Source organism: Myotis lucifugus, unplaced genomic scaffold (assembly GCF_000147115.1).
Source record: "Myotis lucifugus unplaced genomic scaffold, Myoluc2.0 scaffold_82, whole genome shotgun sequence".
Classification (NCBI taxonomy): Eukaryota; Metazoa; Chordata; class Mammalia; order Chiroptera; family Vespertilionidae; genus Myotis; species Myotis lucifugus.
This window is the reverse complement of record NW_005871130.1, coordinates 3,176,149-3,195,141: the sequence shown is the minus strand read 5'-3', so window position 1 is coordinate 3,195,141 and position 18,993 is coordinate 3,176,149.

The window sequence follows — 18,993 nt, the reverse complement described above, 5'->3', positions numbered from 1 at the left end:
CCCTGCTTACAATTCCTTCAAGAAAGACAAACATGCTTCCAGTCTGCGTGGCAATCAACATGAAGCCTTCATCCATCTATCGTCCTTCCTCAAAAGTTCTGAAGGCCTTAATAATTTGGCTGGGAATCAGAGCCACATTTCAACAGGACCGTAAAGGGAAGAAAATGGGGTGGGAACAGGAAGAACAGCCATTCCGACATCCTGTCTGGGAAGATCCATCTTTCCTTAGCCGTGTCTCCCACTAAATCAGTAAGAATATCTGTCAGAGATCTCCTGCTACACCACTTGGCTGATGTCAAACCTAAATAAACCAGATCAGAAACCAGCGAGTGGCAGGAGGGGAGTGGACGGGCGAGGGCAGGCTCACTGTACCTCGCATGGTCTGCCTGCTGGTTTTTGGGGAGGGGGCGTCGTGGCAATCACTGCAGTCATTTGCGGTACTAATGTCCAATTCAGCTCCCTTTCATTCTCCTGATTTAGGTGGTCAGAGCGGCTTCGCCGCCGACACGGGGAGCTGTGCTGTTTAGCAGGCTGTTTAATGGGAAACTGGCAGTCTTATTTCTTTTCTAGATTTGGTTTGTCACTAGGTCTCCATTACATGCCACTCAGCTTTGATGTCTTTGGACAGGACTGATCAAAAGATGTCATTTGACCTACACAGCATGGCAGAAACTTGGAGAAGTCTCATAAAGCGACACTCTGGCTGTAAATAAAATGACATTATTATTTCCTCTCTCCTATCATGTAGAAAAGCCAATTATGGAAATGCGCCGCATGTCAATGAAAATACAGCAATCTTTCTGGAGCGCGGCTGCAGGCATCAGGACCGCGGCTCTCTCCTTCCCGGGAAAACGTGCCCGCTGGAAAATGAAGAGGAAGGAGGTGATAGATGTCTTAAAGACGGTTAATAAAATCCCGGACAGCAAAAAAGTGCAAGTCAGCAAAACAATTGGAAGTGCAAAATGCAAACTGTTAAGTTTCCAAATTATCTAATAATTTAATCTGCAGTGATTTATCAGCAGCACCCACACGGCCAGCACCACGCTGTGCCTTTCTTAGCGTCTGACGGACGGCAGGGGCGATTTATGGTGCTAATAACACCTCCATACCTCCCACTTCTTAAGGATGCCGACTGGGGGCTGGGGGCTTGAGGATGGGGAGGGCCTCACCTTGTCCCTGAGATTCATCTAGAAGTTACAGCCCGAAGGTGCAGTCCGCCCGCCCTGTGTCTGTGAGAGGAGCCCAGGCAGGATGTCACGTGGGAGACTGCACAGTGACTGTTTCAGAATGCCCACTTCAGGCATGTCCACATGTGCACGTTTGCCATCCTTCCTCCCTCCAGCCCGTGTGGGAACTGGACGTGCACGCGGAAGCCTCTCCGGCCTCTGAGGAGGGAGTGCCCCTGGAGAGGTGCATCCTTACACCAGCTTCCTCTCGGTAACAGACTGAGCGCCAGAGCGTGTCACCAGGGCTGGTCTCTCAGTGCTCGCGTATCCCCTCCCCGTGCCTTCTCCTCTCCACTCAGGGCCCCAAGTCAGAGACACACCAGGCCTGCTGCCCACAATGTCTGCAGGACCCACTCAGGGGGCCTACTGTGCCTGCCCCCTCCCTCCTGGCTCACACTGAACTTCCAGAGGAACCTGCCTTTAACGGCAGCTCCGTGTGGCCGCATGACCACACCAGCTTCTGGGTGGAATGGAAACCCCTTGTCCTATAACCACCCCGTGTGTTCCAAATGCAGCACAGACGTGTGTCTTCCGTGGGCATCGCCAAGTTGGATGGAGAGAAGGTGGCTGCGGACCAGCCCCTGCGGGGTTATAGGCAGAGCTGGGATGCAGAAGGCGGTCTCCTCCCCAAGTGGAGCGTTAATATTTCTGGAATTCGGGTATATGTTCATTTTAAGAAAAATAAAGCTGTGCAATTAGTGTCCAACAACATCAAGGGAATAAAGCAATTTTCAGAGCTGTGAAACCCATCGCAGAAATAAAAACTTTCTGGCTGTGTCAGAACATTTTTTAAATGTTCTAATTGTTTGGGGTAAAAAACATTAATTATGACAAGTCATTTCTAAGCACACACTGCAGCCACATCTTTCCCCCTACAATTTGATTTTGGTGCAGAATACAGTGCAGATTCCATTTACCGGCTTCATCAAATTTCAGTAACTTTAAATAATATTCTGTCTACCAATACTGCTGGGGGCTTACCAAGACCTGGTTATCTGTAAGTCTCTACACCACACCCAATGGACTCAGGGCTCGGTGCCCACCTCCTACAGCTGTCTACAAGGGACCGCACCTGGACTTGGCCTGGGCCCCCTCGACTGCAGTCCGCAGGGGGAGCCCAGAGAGAACTGGAGCTGGTCGATTTTAGTCCAAAGTTTTGGTTTTCAAAGGCCATCCTTATATTTCATCAGAATATAAGCCTGTGCCCTGGCCGGGTGGCTCAGCTGGCTAGAGCGTCATCCTATACCGAAAGGTGGCGGGTTCGATCCCCGATCGGGCATGATCAATGTTTCTCTCCCTCCACCCTCCTTCCTCTCTAAAATCATTTTCTCATGCGAGGATTTAAAAAATGAAAAAGAATGTAAGGCTATGACCTGTCACCCAGGTGAGCTTCCTGAGGATCACAGTGACTCCCATTACGTCCACCTGTGGGTCAGATGGCTGTTCCCTGGGCTCCAGCCCAGGCTAGGAAGACCTCCACCCAACACAGGCTGCCTCCTCATTACATGGGACTCTATGTGCATCTTCACGTGAACAAAAAGCAAAGGGACTCTTGGTTCTCACTGTTGCATGGAGGCCCAGGCTTGTCCATGGTCTAAGTCATGTAAACCTACTGCTTTTTATGCCCCAGGGCTGCTTCCCAGAGCTGTGGTTTGATCTACTTGGAAAGAGAATTCTAGAACATGTGATCATGTGGATTCTGATAACTGTGTGTGTGAGGATGGGGTGAGGACTGTCCCGCGTCTCCTCGTGCACGGGGTGTGCCCCGTCACCTCCCGGGAATCCCTTCTGTGATGGACAGCGCCTGTCATCGGTCACGTACCAGGGGTTCTCTGCAGGGTGAGCTCAGGACACTGTGAAACGCGGGCAGCACAGGGCTCCAGGCCGGGAAAAAATACCAGTATCACTTGCTTTAATTAGAAGTTTCCTCTCCATCCCGTTTAACCTCCGGCTATAAGACTCCTTTCAAAAGAACACTTTTTAAAACAAAAAAATGATCCCTAACACAGATAAGTAAAAATGATCCATTGTTAATATCCACACAAAGCATATTCAGTAAATATATGTGTGTTATTGGCTTTTAGATGGGAATTCATGGGCTTTGTATGAGGGAGAAATACTAAACTCCTCCGCAGAAAAGAATTTCAAAGCGTTTCTGCAGCTCTAAGTGCTGAAGAGACCAAAGGCAGGCCGTGCGAGGGGACAGCAGGCGGAGGAGCAGATTTACCCACCGGTATTTTATTCCCTACCCCAATATTAAATTTTATGTGGGGAATCTAGGAGTTTAAAAGCTTCACATTTTTGAGTAATAAAAAAGAAATACAATATCCTGTTGCTATGCGTGGTGACACTTTATGCAGGGAAGAAAACCATTCTCCTTAGCTATTCTTTGAAATACGACCTACGACGTCATTTAATTTTTGAAAACCCTAAGGTCATGTAACACACTTTCTCTGTCATTTGTAAGTACATTAACTCGGTGGCCATACGACAGTGAGATTATGATAATGTGCGCTCAAACGGGTCAGGCAGGCTCTGCAGTCCGTGACGGCTTCCGAGGACCGTCGGAGCACAGCTCAAATCAAAGACGACAGCAGAGGAGCACGCAGTTTACTTTTCTTAAAGTGTTTCCACTTATTCAAGTACACACGCGTGACGAGCCAAGGGGCCCACCTCCGTGGTGAACTGCAAGAAAATGACCCCACTGAGAGAAGCATTTTTCTTACAAAAATATCTGCTGTAAGATCGCAGATGTCGCATGAACGGGGTGTCGTGGCCGAAGTAGACGTCTTCCCAAAACACCTCTCTGCCTCGGTTTAACATTCTCCAGGGAAAACTGCTCCCTCCGGTAAATCTAAAATAGTTTAATGTATTCAAACAAAACTAAAACAAACAAAAACCCACCCTTCTAGTATATCACTTCCTGTATGTTGAACTCTTCCAAAAAGCAAGAAAACAAACAAGCAAAAAGAAATAGTAGGTGGGCCTCTATTTTGCTGTGTGTGGCACACCTTTGGCTGAAGTATAATTGAGCAAAAGATGCCTAAAGAGCCCGACTGGTGTGGCTCAGTGGTTGAGTGTCAACCCATGAACCAGGAGGCCACAGGTTCAATTCCCAGTCAGGGCACATGCCTGGGTTGTGGGCTTAATCCCCCCGTGTGGGCTGTGCACGAGGCAGCCAATCAGTGATTCTCTCTTATTGTTGATATTTCTATCTCTCTATCCCTCTCCCTTCCTCTCTGATATCAATAAAAAATATAAGTATTTTTAAAAGATGCCTAAAGGGGTCATAACTAGAAATGTGTGCCCCTCAATTTAAAAAAAAAAACACAAAAACAAAAGCAGACCCACGACTAACGTTCAGAAATGACACTTTTTAAAGGATATTAAAGCCCACATGTGCTGATGAGCTGCCCTGATTTATTTCCAATGCCCAGCATCTACATACAATACGGTATGCAGGCTGAGGACTTCCCCATGCACACAGGCTGGCCTTGGGCTTGGACCAGGAACTGTGGTCCCTTTAGCCTCTAGGAGACGCTGCCAAAGGAACCCCCCACAGGGCAGGCAGTCACCTTGACTCCGAAGCATTTACTGATATCTATGTACCACAGTGCAACTCCTTTCCAATGGCCCTTCCCCTTCCTTCTTCTTTTCTCTATACAAAAATACCAATAATACTAATAATCTGTCAGTATAACAGTTCCTGGGAGAACTCTAAGCATGAGGTTGATGAACACAGAGGCACAGAAACACCATTCACATGTAAAGTCAGCTGAATGGCAGGGATAACTGCGAGGTAATGACTTTGCGAGAAGCCAGCTGAAAACTTCGACGGTGCATCCCACTACGCCTGTTTAAGATAAACCACCCCCTTCAGCTGCATGCCATCCACAAACATACTGACTGGATGACATCTTGTTTTTAATTTCTTTTTGGAAAATAATCATAAAGAAAATGAGGGACTTTAAAAGAACAGCTAGCTAGGTAAGCTTTTAACACATATTTCGGGATTATTGTTCTATAATCCTATAACTGAGTAATATTCCGTAATTCTGGATGCGCTATCTCATGTATTAAAACAGCATCACACTTGATAAGAAGAGAAGAGACAGAGAGGATAGTTGAGTCGCTCTATGGTCCTTACGAGTGCAGGCTCCCTGAGACTCGGAGCTTACTGACAATGGAATTTCAGGGGGCCCAAATACAGCAGCCTTGAGCGAAGACACAATCACAGCCGAAAAGCATCCCAGGTTCCTAACGGTTGCTGACACCGTGGTATAAATCAACTACTGCTTCTTCCCTTTTGTTCTGCAGCCCCCTCTCCTCCAAATTCAAAACACAGACTCTTCCAGAATCAAAAACTTGGTAAAAAGGTCATTTTGTTTTCCTCAATAGCATGAAAATGGCATAGCTGGATCTGACATGCACATGCAAATCAGCTCAGGAAAGCACTGCTCCTCCCCATACTGAATTATTGTCTCTGTATGAATGTTGATGCGAACACCACAACCAACAGAAAACACAACCTCTGTGGTTTAATTGCCAAGATGCAGGCAAGAGACATAGACGTGCTGGATAGTTACTGTCTCTGGGCACCGTAACCGCAGCACACCATTTCCTTAACTGATAAACCCTTCTGTAGATGCATTTAATCGTACTCACAGTTGGGAAGGCTAACATTTGCTTGCAAGAAAAAGGACTTGTAAAATATAGATGTCAGAAGAATATATGGATGACTGACAACTTGTTTATATGGTTATTTAACACAAAACAAAAAGGTGTATCTCTCTAAGAGAGTAAGAAGAAAGGATGCTGCAGATTTAAATGGCTGTAACCTGAATGGAAATGCAGGTAGGTTCCTGGAAATGCAGGTCCACCACACACTTCCTGCACTTCCTATTCCTCACAAAGTCATCCTAAGTCTAAGTGACAGAAGATGAATCTGACTTTAAGACAGAAGTAATGCTAGTTACAGATACATTCCTGACAAATGATGCCATGCCCTTTATGAAAAAGTAAACAAGATAGGACCACAGGTAATACATTTATTCAAATATTGAATGACCCTGCACACTGAGGAATCCAGAACTACACGGACACACAAAGCGGTTAATTCTACAACAGGTACCCTGGGAAACCTCATGCAGGGGCCACAAGCTACCCCGAGCCGCGATTCCTTGTCTATGAAAAGGCCAAGGTGTGGCAGACAATCCTTAAACCCATGCCAATCCCGCAATGTTCCTGACGAAGCCAGAACCACTACGCAGGCCTGGACAATGAGCAAGACAGTGAGACAGACTGGAGGTAGGGCCTGGCCGAGCCCACCATGGACGGTGCTGGGGGCACCAGGGGGAGACCCTCCACCTCCCAGAAGGGCTTCTCCAGGGGAAAGCTGAGCTACTCTCAGAGGTCGGAAAGGGTTTCCAAAGGCAGAGGAGAGGAGGAAAGAAGCTGAGAAGAGGGGGTAGCCGCGGAGCCAGGACATTGGAGACTGTGGCACGGGCCTGGCTCCCACGCCCTGTGAGGACTGCACTTACTTCCTTACAACTGGGTCCATGGGGGGCGGGGATAGATGCCTGACCCAAATGTGGTTTATTCCCAGGTTCAAAAGGACAAACCAGATGGTCCTGGCCAAGAGGCAAACTGACGATCTGTGTTTGATTCGTAAGCCCAGGAGTTACACTCCATTTGTCTGCAGAGGTCACGGCTTGTATATAGCACCTACATCACACGGTCGGCACATGGTCGGCGCTGGATAAATGTTTGTGGAATGGATAGAAGAATAAACATAAGCATGCTTCCTTTTTCTGCACTTTACACATGTGGCGTTTTTACAAATGTAAGGCAGGCCTTCCACTAACATTAAGATACAACTCGCTTTACTGTGAGGGCCCGGAGCCAAACCCATGTCCCCAGGTCTGCCTGTATAGAAACTCTAGATAATTATCTTTCATATGACTCTACACTCACTTGGTGATTTCTGCCTGTTTTCATAGCACAACTAAAGGAGAAGGTGCTTCTAGAATCTTCTGGTAAACTTCCAGGGACCAAATAAAGGCATCCTGAAAAATTGGGGAGCTCTGTTTCACTGCCTTCTTGTTTCACTACAAAGCTCTCTCTAAAAAACCAAAGCCTTTAGAGACTTGGTTTTGCAACTCTCGACTGGGTCAGGGAGGCCACCATGTCATGGGGACAAGCAGCCTCGCCCCGTACCCTAAAGTCATGCAAGGGACACCCCTGCCTCCTGTGGATCAGGAAAGCCCAGTCCCCTCAGCTCTGCCTTCTCAGGACCAAAGCCACAGGGTTTGGTTGGTTTGGTTTGAATTGATGTCTGCTGTGGCCATGTATTTGCCTGGTTATCACACATTATTATTAAGTTGATCTGTCAAATTATCCTACGTGGAACTCAACATGCTCCCCCACGTCAAAACTCCTATTTGATTGCAAATCCCCAAAAGCAAGTCTTTTCATTTCAGCCCAAGATCCTACAGCATTAAAATGAGGCTGCCACGGTGGGAAGTACACTGTGAGTGCCTTAGTTATGTTTAAGAAAGGAATACATTATGTAATTCTAAAATGAGAAATTATGTTAGAAAGAACCAGAGCCTTGAAGGAACCCAAGACAGGACTCCCAGCTTTCTGGGGATCGGAAGACACCTGTCGGTTTCGGCAGCGGGTGCCGGCTGGAGGTTGCAGTACGAAGGTGTCCTCCCCTCTGAATGTCTGTGCTTGAGTTTATGGTAATGGGTGCACGGGTCAGGCCATGTATTATAGACGCCGGGATGGGCTGACACATCGTCAACGTTCTTTATAGAAAGTCTTTCCATAGAGAGATGACTGTTGTCCTTCAAAGGAATCACCTTGGAGGCCATAAATTTGTTACAATGATGTTGCTGTAAATCAAAGCTGTTTTGGAACTTCTCTTTTGGCAGAATTTGTTACTAATCTCTTACTTTCCTCCCTCCTTTCTCCCATCACCTTCCTGCTTAGCCCTGTGGCAGCCATGGGGGTCGCTTGCCAATTTCAGGTTCTTCTTGTCCAAGCACAATATAAAAGTGTGCTTCTCTGCCTCCTTGAAATCAGAGGTGGCCAAGGAGACGTGAGCAGAAGCCACACTTTGGGGGAGCCTTCAGAGCCTCATCCCTGTCCCAGTGAAGGGCAGTGGTCTGGGTGGTGGGATCACGTGCAGTGGGAGTGGGAAAGCACCCTCAGTTCCTTGAAGTCATGGGGCTGGGAGGTGTTTGTCACTGCACGTCCCATTCTGTCCACCTCCTTCCTACCACAAATTATCAAGTTGGGTTGCAATGACGTGTGAGCAACTCGGCAGGCTAAGGACCTCCAGGGAGGAGCCTTCGAGGCTGCCTGGGAGTGAGGTTATGGGCAGGGAGGGGGCCACGGCAGAGCCAGATCGAGGAAGCTCACAGACAAGCTGGGGTGCTGTCCATTTCCATCCCACTGCTGCCTCTACAAATGGTGATAAGTCAGGACTCGGCCACTGGTCTCTCCACCTCAGGACAGACATGAACTCTAAGCACAGCAGGGATGTCTGAGAAAATGGGAGGGAAGAGGGGATTCTGTCCACAGACACACAAGGATTGTCGACACCCTTCTGCATTTTCCAAAACCATTTAGCTTTAACTACTTGGCACTGTGCTCGCTGTGAAGATAGGAGATGAAGATACAGTCTTTGTCTTCACAGAACTTAAAGGGAGAAGGTGAAAAGGACACCCTCAACTCATGTTAACACGAGACGAAATGGTGTGAGATGCTGGGAACAGGCAAAAGCAAGAGAAATTCTTATCCTGTCTATGAAGATATAAACAAATGTTTAGTGTTCAAATGAATTCACCCTAGTGACCGATGGTGGGAAACACAAGACGCAAAGGCTAAGAAGCTGGGCTGCACAAGGAACCCTCCAAGGCCTGGGCCTGCGCACCTTCATGCATTCATTCATCAACCCATCGTTCAGGCTGGTAGCTGCCAACACAGCACAGAGCTATGTGAGGCCGCAAAGGCAGGAGCATGAAGGGCTCCCCAGAGGCTCGGACATCTGACACGTCAATGAGAGGACGTCGTTGGGACACCTTTCTGGAAGGTAGTTTGGCAATTACAACTACACAGCTCTTTGACCCCCACAATACCCTATTGTGAATATATCCTTTGAACTGAAAGCTGGTCTATGTAAATATCTAGCAGCACAAGTGGACGGGCCACAACCAGAAACAACGAGGAGACGCACAAATCAGGTAACAGCCGGGCAAAAGTGGACAGCCAGCCCTGAAAAGCTTGTAGCCAGAAGAGTCTGGAGTGATGATCTTGACTTCTTTTTAAGTAAAAAAAAAAAATCAAACTGCACAGTAATTGACTCCCTTTTTTAGAAAATTAAAAAACAAATGAGTATTTTTACAAATAAGTATGAACACAGAAAAAGAGAAGAAGCAGAGCAGGCCGTCTTCATTGGTGGCCTTGTTGGAGTGGGGGGAGAAATTGGAGAGAGGGGGAAGATTAATAACTGTCTTTAATCAGTTTTTGTGATTAATATTAATCATCTTATATACCTTTATTACTTTAAAAAAGGGTGCATTGTCTTATAATTTTAAAAAATATTGTTAAGAACATGTAAATAAATAGCTGGCACTAACACTACACCATCATAGTGATCACCTACACTACCATCATCCTCATCACTACCCTCATCACCACCATTATCATTACCATCACCCACATCTCCATCACCACATGATGATGATGATGATCATCATGATCATCATCATCGTGACCATTATCATCATCATGACAGTCCTCACCATCAGCATCATCATCCTCATCACTACCATCATCACCATCATCACCATTGTCATCTCCATCACCATCACCACCATCACCATCATCGCCATCATCTCTATCACCATCACCATCATCATTACCATCATTGCCATCATTATCATCACCATCATCACCATCATCATCATCGTCATTTCCATCTCCATCACCATCACCACTATCTTTGCCATCATCTCCATCACCATCACCATCATCATTACCAGCATCGCCATCATTATCATCACCATCATTGTCATCACTGTCAGCATCATACTATCAGCGTCCTCATCTATGAGTGGCTGGCACACTCACCCTCCCTGATTTTCACTGTGAGCCCAAGTGAGGGGGACAATCCTGGGTGGATATTCCAGGACACTGTTTTCCAAACTGAAAGGTATAACTCATTACTGGGTCATGAAATAAATTTAGTAGAAAAATTTTAGTGAAAAGTAATAGAATAGAAAACTTCAGAAAGCATCACCTGTAGTAAGGTATGTTTCTAATGTACTGACATACACATTTCTCTTCTCTATCACTATGAAAAATATGCTATTAGTACTATAAGTTCCCACCTCTAGGGGAGAAAAAAAATCTTCTCTTTTCCCAAAGAAAGAAGTCCTTATCTTTCCGAATAAGAATGGTAACACTCAATCCCTTATATTTACAGAGACTAGAAATGCCTATAATTATACATAAAAATTATCCAACCCTTATAGCAAATAATTCACATGTGCATGTGGGCTTTTAAGTCTGAAACAAGTGCCTACAGAAACAGATAGCAGCTCATACACACTGGAGCTGTTGTTTCAATACAAAATATACCACACTGGGGGAGGGTGGGGTGTGCAGAGAGCACCCTGGCGATGAGTACCACAGGTACCTATTGGCTCATCCCAACAAAATCCAAGTTGTGGTCATGGAGCAGCACAGATGAAAGACCACCACAGGAGCCTCCCACACTCGATAAATTGACAGATGCCTTGTGTCTGGATCAAGGTCAGGGGCAGACAGGTCCTAGGAGCAGGTGCTTCCAGAAGCCCAGCTCCACGTGCTCGGGGATGTCCTCCCTTCCTGCACCAACGATGCCTGTGTGCACAGACCTCTCCACATGCCTCGTCGAATGACTGCACAGACCAGATCCAAGCTCATCAGCCACCTTACAACATGTATTCCCCACAACAACAAAGAAACTGAGGCAAGTGACGTGCCCACAGTCACAGAACGAGGAGGGAGCTGAACAGTGACCAAAGCAACATGCATAAAGTGGCTCAAGTTTGGAGTGCATGTGGATGAGGACTGGAGACTATAAACACTCGACCAGGGCCTGGGGGGCTCGGATATTACCCTTTCCTCAACAGAGACACCACGTCAGACAGAAATGTCCAGAATCGAAAGCAATGATGTTCATTAATTAATGGATCTGCAGCTGCCAACGTGCCTTCCTGCTAAAACCAACTTCTTAAGCAACTTAAGACTAAATTCTTAAAAAATGAACAATGTCCTAGATTAGTAACTTACCCAATATCCTCAGACAATCAATAACCCTTCCAAACGTTTTCTCATAGAAAGCACTTGCTCTCAGGAACCCGTTAAAGTTTCACTTTCTGTGCTTTGTCCTCGTCAAGATCCTGGGACATCGACCGCGCTGTGTCCTTTCCACACGTGACTAGAAGAGCCACGGTTTAGAGCAGCGGGAAGAAGGACCCATCACTTAAAAATAGTTTAGCAGCTTCTGTGCACATTAAGGGTTTTGGTAAATGTTTCCAATGAATTACTGCAAAACAGGAAATCACATGCTCTTTGGGGTCTTGAGTGCTCTGTCAATGAGAGAGGTTAGTTCATTAATGATCTCCCAATGGAAGATCAATGTGCTCAAGCTCTGTAACTGTCTCCTTAAAAACTACAACAAACGGGAGTTTGGGTCCTTCCAGCAGGATGTCTCAGATACATCGCTGAGGCAATAAATACTCATCATCATTATTTTCTGATAAAAAGTCAATAAAATCAAGTTATCCGAGTATTCTAAAAAGACCAGCATTTCCCATAAGTCTGTCTTAAGTTAAAACACTTCATCTGAAATGCCACAGCTTAGAGATAAAACAAAAGTGCTCATTTCCAGCCTAAGGAGCCTGCAGCCACCGGGGCAGTGGTGTGTACAGGTGGGCGAGGGGCAGGAATGCAGTGCCCGTGTGTTTCTCTATCTGCATTGCATGACGTGCATTAGGAATTACCCAAAGATCCCACATGCATATTATCGTGGAAATTACTAAAAATTTCAAACAGAACAGCACTTTAGAGAAGAAACAAGGTTTTTCGCACAACTCTCCCACCAATGTCATAAATCACTAAAACAATGATTATATGACGCGATTCCCAGCAGATTCCAGGGACCTGTCCTTACGTTGCCCGTTCTGGCTTTCCCCACAATCCCTCATTCACACACAGATATCAAGAAATCTCTCCCTCCCCATTGTGTTGCACTTAAAAAAGGAGAAAGGAGGAGCTAACCAGCAAAGGCAAGGATAACAGATCTTCCTCTGAGGCCGGGGAAAGTGGACTGAATTCAGGATCTGGGACCATCACAGGCACACGACGTACTGTGCTATCGTCCCTGTGATTCAGGCGCCTCTGAGACCAAGCTTGGCTGCAATGACCAGACCTGGGACATTCTGATCAGTCTGATTTCTGATCTTTAATGACCCCAAATTAATCATGGACAGATATCCAGGTACCAGAAACAATTTTGCATGTATTTTAGAAATGGAAACTAATTGATAAAGTCATGATACAAGCCCCATCAATGATAAGCAATACTACTTTTGAAAATGAATTTCTCTAAAGAAATCATACTTTCTTACTGATTGCACAGATTGACAACAGGTCTTTTTTGAATAAATGTTATTATTTAAACCATAGAAACACCTGTCTCCATTGAAATATACTTAGTTGCCTGTACAAAGTCATTTGAGTTTCTTTATGCATTATAGTGTTATCATTCTTGCCTTGGCCAATATCCCTATGAAAACAGCTCCCAAATTAAATCCCTAATAAATTAAGCTAATAATTCACCTTCATTAATTTAGTTTCTTTAGTGAGCAATAAATAGTTCTTATGACATTCTTCTAGGACATAAGTACAAATGTTATTTTTCTTCATTAGTTCAGTCTCCTCCTGAGTACAAGAAATAAAATACACATGTAAAACGGTGGTCTATTTGTTATCTTCTGTTTCTTTAACAGCAAATTGCTGCAACAATTCCACTGTGCTCAGTAGAAAGCAAACAATTCAGGCGGTAATTTTCAATAAATAAAAAGTAATTTCTTAGAAATGTTAAAAACTGAATTGTACATAGGTACCAAAAATACAAGTAGCATTTTCCCAACATTAATTTTAGATGGTGTATCATCTATCAAGTCTAAAACAGTTACATTTTAAGAAGTGACAACCAGCTTATATCGTATCCTAGCTATGTCAGAAAAACACACACAGATTGGTTAAAATATAAAAGTGATTCTGTGTAAGTGTAAATAGCCTGTTACCTGTATTTAGCATATTTGTTTCCTATGGAGGTAGGGGCACCACACCACCTCCATGGAGTGTGAAAATGGAAAACAGGAGGTGAGCAGGCAGTGAATGAGGCCAGACCCACATATATGACATGACACAGTGGCCTTCTCCTCTCCTGAATGCGACATTGGAGAGCACCCCAGATGGGAGGGGAACAGACATGTCAGAACAGAGCCATCATTTCATTAAAACAGATGCAGAAAGTATGCTTCCCTATTGTGAAATCATATGCCAAAATGTTTCCATACAATGCATGAAGAATTTATACTGTCAACGACTTAAGGTATACTGTTAACTAAAACCATTACTAGTTAAGGCCCAAGAAGAGGGAAGTCATTTGGGGAGGCTCAGTATTTTGGAAAGTGGAAAGGTTACCCTTTCAAACAGAATTTTATTAAAATGTTTCAACCCCGGAAAATTACGTAAAATATGCATGCTTCTATGTCACGTTATTTAAAGCATATTGTACACAATTAACATTTTCCCGATAACTAGAAATACAAATGGGGAACAATCAGTAATGAGCACAAAGGGCCTAAAATGCTGTGCTTTTCATGGTATTTATTCATTTACTATCTTTTTCCCCCTTTATTCTCCCTCACTATGAGGTCTTTGCTATTACTCCTCACTTTGAATTTGCTGTGGCCCCAACAAATGGATATTCATGAATATCAGAACCATCTGTAACAGAAAAAATAAAATTTAAATGCTGAGAGAGGACCTGCAGATACTGTCTGCGAGTCAATATCTGAATTCAGTGTATGGACTTTTGATGCTTGATCTCTTTTGATCTTTTCTGATTCTTAGCTGTTTCTGAAAAATAAAGATGGTAATTAATTGGTTTCTAGCTAGGTGAGGTTTTATTGTGTTTCAAAAAGATGTATACATTTTTATGAATGTCCCAAAGCCTTATGTAATCTGACCACATTAAATCCTCCTCAAGTCCCATAAAGCAGTAGGCACTCGCTTCTCACAGGGATGGGGAAATAAGGAGGGACCGTGACATGTTATCAAAACTGAGCAAAAACATGACTGTCAATTCCAAATTAGAGTGTATTAATATAATACCCAATATTTACTTTTCATTTTTAAAACAAACAGAATCATGAAAAAAGATATTTGACATTAGCTTAAAGATGACCCTGAGAAATTATCCCCAAATACACATATTTCCATAGCTATTACCCCAGGCCCAGGGGCAAAAGGGTCTGTAGGAATTAGGCATGAACCATGGAAATGAATGCTGCCAAGAGAAACTCATGTGATTTTATAAGTTTTTAAAGATTTTTTTCTCTGTCATTAGATGACACTGAAACAACTGCTGAGTGGATGACCAAGTAGCACATTTGGAAGATACCTGTTAAAGGCTATTCTGTAAATGAAGACTGTGGTCGCATCAGAAAGATTTCATTATTAACATACATTTAAAAAAGCAGATCCTCTCCCCCATTTTCCAAACCCCCATCCAGTGGGCATTTTTCATATTCAAATGCAGCCTCTCTATTTCACACCATGGTTGAGCCCTGCTTCCTGCCAATTCGCTCTGAAAAGATTTCAGTTTGGAAACAGCCAGGCTTCCCTCTCCACCAGCGAGGGACGTCTCCACTCCCCCTCCAGGACCAGAGCTTCCTGTGTTGCTAGCTGGTGTTTAATACTCAGTGATTTATTTGCAGGAGATCTTTAAGGCATCATTCTCAACTGAAATTTTTAATTCATCAACATTAAAGAGCCACTGTGTTTTTCAAAATAGAAAAGCCACAGAGAAGGTAGCAATAAAAGTACTAAAGTCTAGTCTGTAACTACTTATGCAGAGAGAAACAATAGCTCCTGCTAATTAGAAAGGTGTCAAAACTGAACAGCATTCAATAGGCCCATAACAACCAGTTAAAATAGAAAAGTGACTCCCATCACAAGAGCAACAAGCAAATAAACAGATAAGAATCCTAGCAGATTACACAAAAGACAATACAAGGGAAGGGACCTATATGAAAAACCCACACAACTTTATAGCAGTAAATAAAATAACACTTGACTACATTTGGAAGTACACCATTTTTATTTTTAAAATGAGGAAAATTACTATTATGAATATTCTAAGTATTTCTGAATTAATTTTTAACATCATTCCACTCGAACCACCAGAGGTATTTTTCAAGCTGATAAAAATGGTTCTAAAGTTTATCGAATACAGAAGAATTTTTAAAAATAGTCTTTGAATAAAAGAAGAGTACTGAGTACCTGGGGTAAATAGCTATCAGATTATTTTTAAATATACTATATAGCCACAGTAATTAAAACAGGGGATATTAGTTGAGGAACAGACAGATGGCTCATTGGAATCAGAAGGAAAGTTGAGAGACAGTCCCAAGTACATTTAATAACTTAGCCTGCAAAGAAGGTATTAGAATTCAGTGTAGAAAGGACAGATTTTTCAATAAGTGGAATTGGGGAAACTGGCTTTTTTTAAAAAAAAAAAAGTTAGATGCCCACCTCACCCAAATACCAAAATTAATTTCAAATAAGCCAAATATTTAAATACAAAAAAAATGAATCCATAAAAATACTAGAAGAAAATAAAACAGAATATTTACATAATCTTGAGGGTCAGGAGGCACCTTTTAAACATTACTTCAAAGCAGAACCCATGCAGGAAAAGACCAATTAAACGGCACAAAAACAACTCAGTACATCAAAAAAAACCCATAACCCAGAGGAACACACACCGCTGGTGGGATTGGAACGGGGCACAGCCTTCCTGACAGCCGGCTGGCAGTATAGAGACCAAAATAATTTAAAACAGCCCACACCTTTGACCTGGTAATTCGACTTCTGGAATGTAGCAAGGAAATGATGACACCATTGCCAGGATATACACACAGAGATATTAATTACACGGTTGTTTACAAGTGAAACAGAGAACCGAGTTTCCACCAGTGAATGAGTTCTCAAATAAAACGTGTGTTCAATGAAGTGAGGTACCTCAGGTACTTACAATGACAAAGCAGGTCTAGCTTGACAGGGCAAATGTCGTGTGCAAAAAACAGGCCATTAAAGAAAATATGCAGGAAGAAACCACTTTGGTAAAAATACATGTGTCATACAACTATGTATAGATTTGCACAGGAAAAGATCCAGAATACATACATCAAAATGCCAATTTGGGTTTTTCTGGATTCAGATAAGCATTTATTTTTAAATTTCACAAGCATAAATTGTAAATTCTGCTTTGTTCGCATTTTTCTAAAATAAACACATATCACCTGCATAATCCTAAAAGGTAATGGAAGAAGGCAAAACATCACCAACTATTTTTTTTTCATGTCAGACCAGAGAGGATCATCTGCTATTACAGAGATACCAGAAAGATGAGCTAACTTCCTTATTAGAGATTTTTCAAATCAGCAAATAATAATAATAATAATAATAATAATAATAATAATAACAATAATAGATGAACACAGCCATAGAAAAATGAGTGAATAACATAGGCAAAAAAAAAAAAATAATTCAAAAAGGAAGAAACATTTTCCCAGTAAAGTATATGGGAGAATGTTCACCCTTACCTGGAACCCACAAAATACAAACTAAAGCAACATGGAGACACCACCTCACAGTTACTAAGTCAGCAACAATTGTAGAATTAAAATATCCCTGGCAATGGTTCACAGGTGTGATGTGTCCATGCACTGTACGTGAAAAGATACATGGATATTTTAAGGACAGGTTTGCAGTAGGTACCAAAGGTTGACCCAGCACTGTCAAGTTAAAAAAAAATTACCTAGTGAAATCATTGTGAAAATGTATGAACTGTTCACCATTGAGTGAGTGTAAAGTAAACTGATAAATAACTACCATCATCCCATTTTTGTTTAAAAAAATATCTGTGGAGATAAAAAAAAAATCCTGGAGGAATTCAGATAAGAATGTTCACAGAAGCTGCCTCTGGGTAGGGTGGTGATGAATGACGCTTTTGGGTTGTTTATCTATGTTTTCTAAATCTTCCATATCACATGAACACTTGCACAAAGAGGGAAAAATATTTGAGAATGGAGGAGTTACTTCCCCACAATTTTCTCTCAAATTAGAAAGATGAAATAATAGTTTCTTCGGTAACAGACTTTGCCAGTGAAAAGAAGAAATAGTAGATCATGGGTAAAAGCAAAGTAATAAAAAATAAAGACAATAACAATTTAGTCTGAAGAACCTGCAGGGCACTGGGCTCCCGGGGCTGGGCAGCTCACCTGGGGCTGGGGCACAGACACGGGAGTGAGAGTCAGTCCTCCACCTGCCACAGCTGCTTCATACCTGGGCAAGGCGCTCGCCCATCTGGGCTCCATCCTCTCATGATCCCCTGAAGAAGCCCCACTGAGGAGCGGCCTCACCTGCCTCCCATCTCTATGCCATGATTCCAACATTGCTGGCAACTCCGAGTTACCCCAGGGTGTGATTTAGTCAAGAAGCACCGCTGCTGTGAAGATTCCTAAGCTGTCTTAGGAACCTATGCTTCAGCGATGAGCTTTGACTGGCATCGCCTTCGATGGAGACCAAGAGCTTCGCAGGCCCTTCCTGGATGGACCATTCTTTCAGCTTCCAGGTAGGGGGAGTCATGGTGAGGGAGGATGAGTAGGACTGAATGACCCATTTCTCGGTCGTTTGGCTGGTCCACTTGTTGACTCACCAGATGCTTATTCAGGTCTAGTCTGTGTTGGGCACCATCCAGGGCGAAGGGGAGGCAGCTCCCAGGGCCAGCTGCCTTCACCCCATCAGCACAGCGCAGCACAGGATATACACACAGCAGGGCTCAGGGACAGAAGGAAGACCCCTCAGTGGCAGGAACTTGGTGCTGACAAGTTCTTCCAGGTACAAGGCTGGGGTGGGGGGACTGAGGGAATGGGGTGCCCAAAAGCAGGGTGTGGGATTCATCGCTGATGGCTGAAGCCCCTGTTGCTAACCCCACTTCTCCACTTCAGAGAGGGGCACCAGGGCCTGGCAGGTGCATTAATTTCCCAAGGGCCCACAACTAGGTTTGGGCAAGGAGCCTGGATTCTGATACTTTTCTCGGACTGTGTTCCAGGGACCACGTGGAAAAAGCATCAGGAAGACTGTCCAGGGGCGCCAGGGGAAGAGGGGTATTTTAGAACAGCTTGCCAAAACAGGTGGCCCTGAAGCCCGCTAGCTGGGGACTCCACCTGCTTAACACACCAGACTCTGGAATCCTCGCTTCTGCGGATACTTCTTAACCATTCACAAAGACACTCTTGGCTGGATCACACAAGACTTAGCAAGGAATGCAGCCACCATAGAGCATAATGCAATGGCCAGTTTATAAAGCCGGACAAATACACGATGTCTGTGTGTGTGTGTGTGTGTGTGT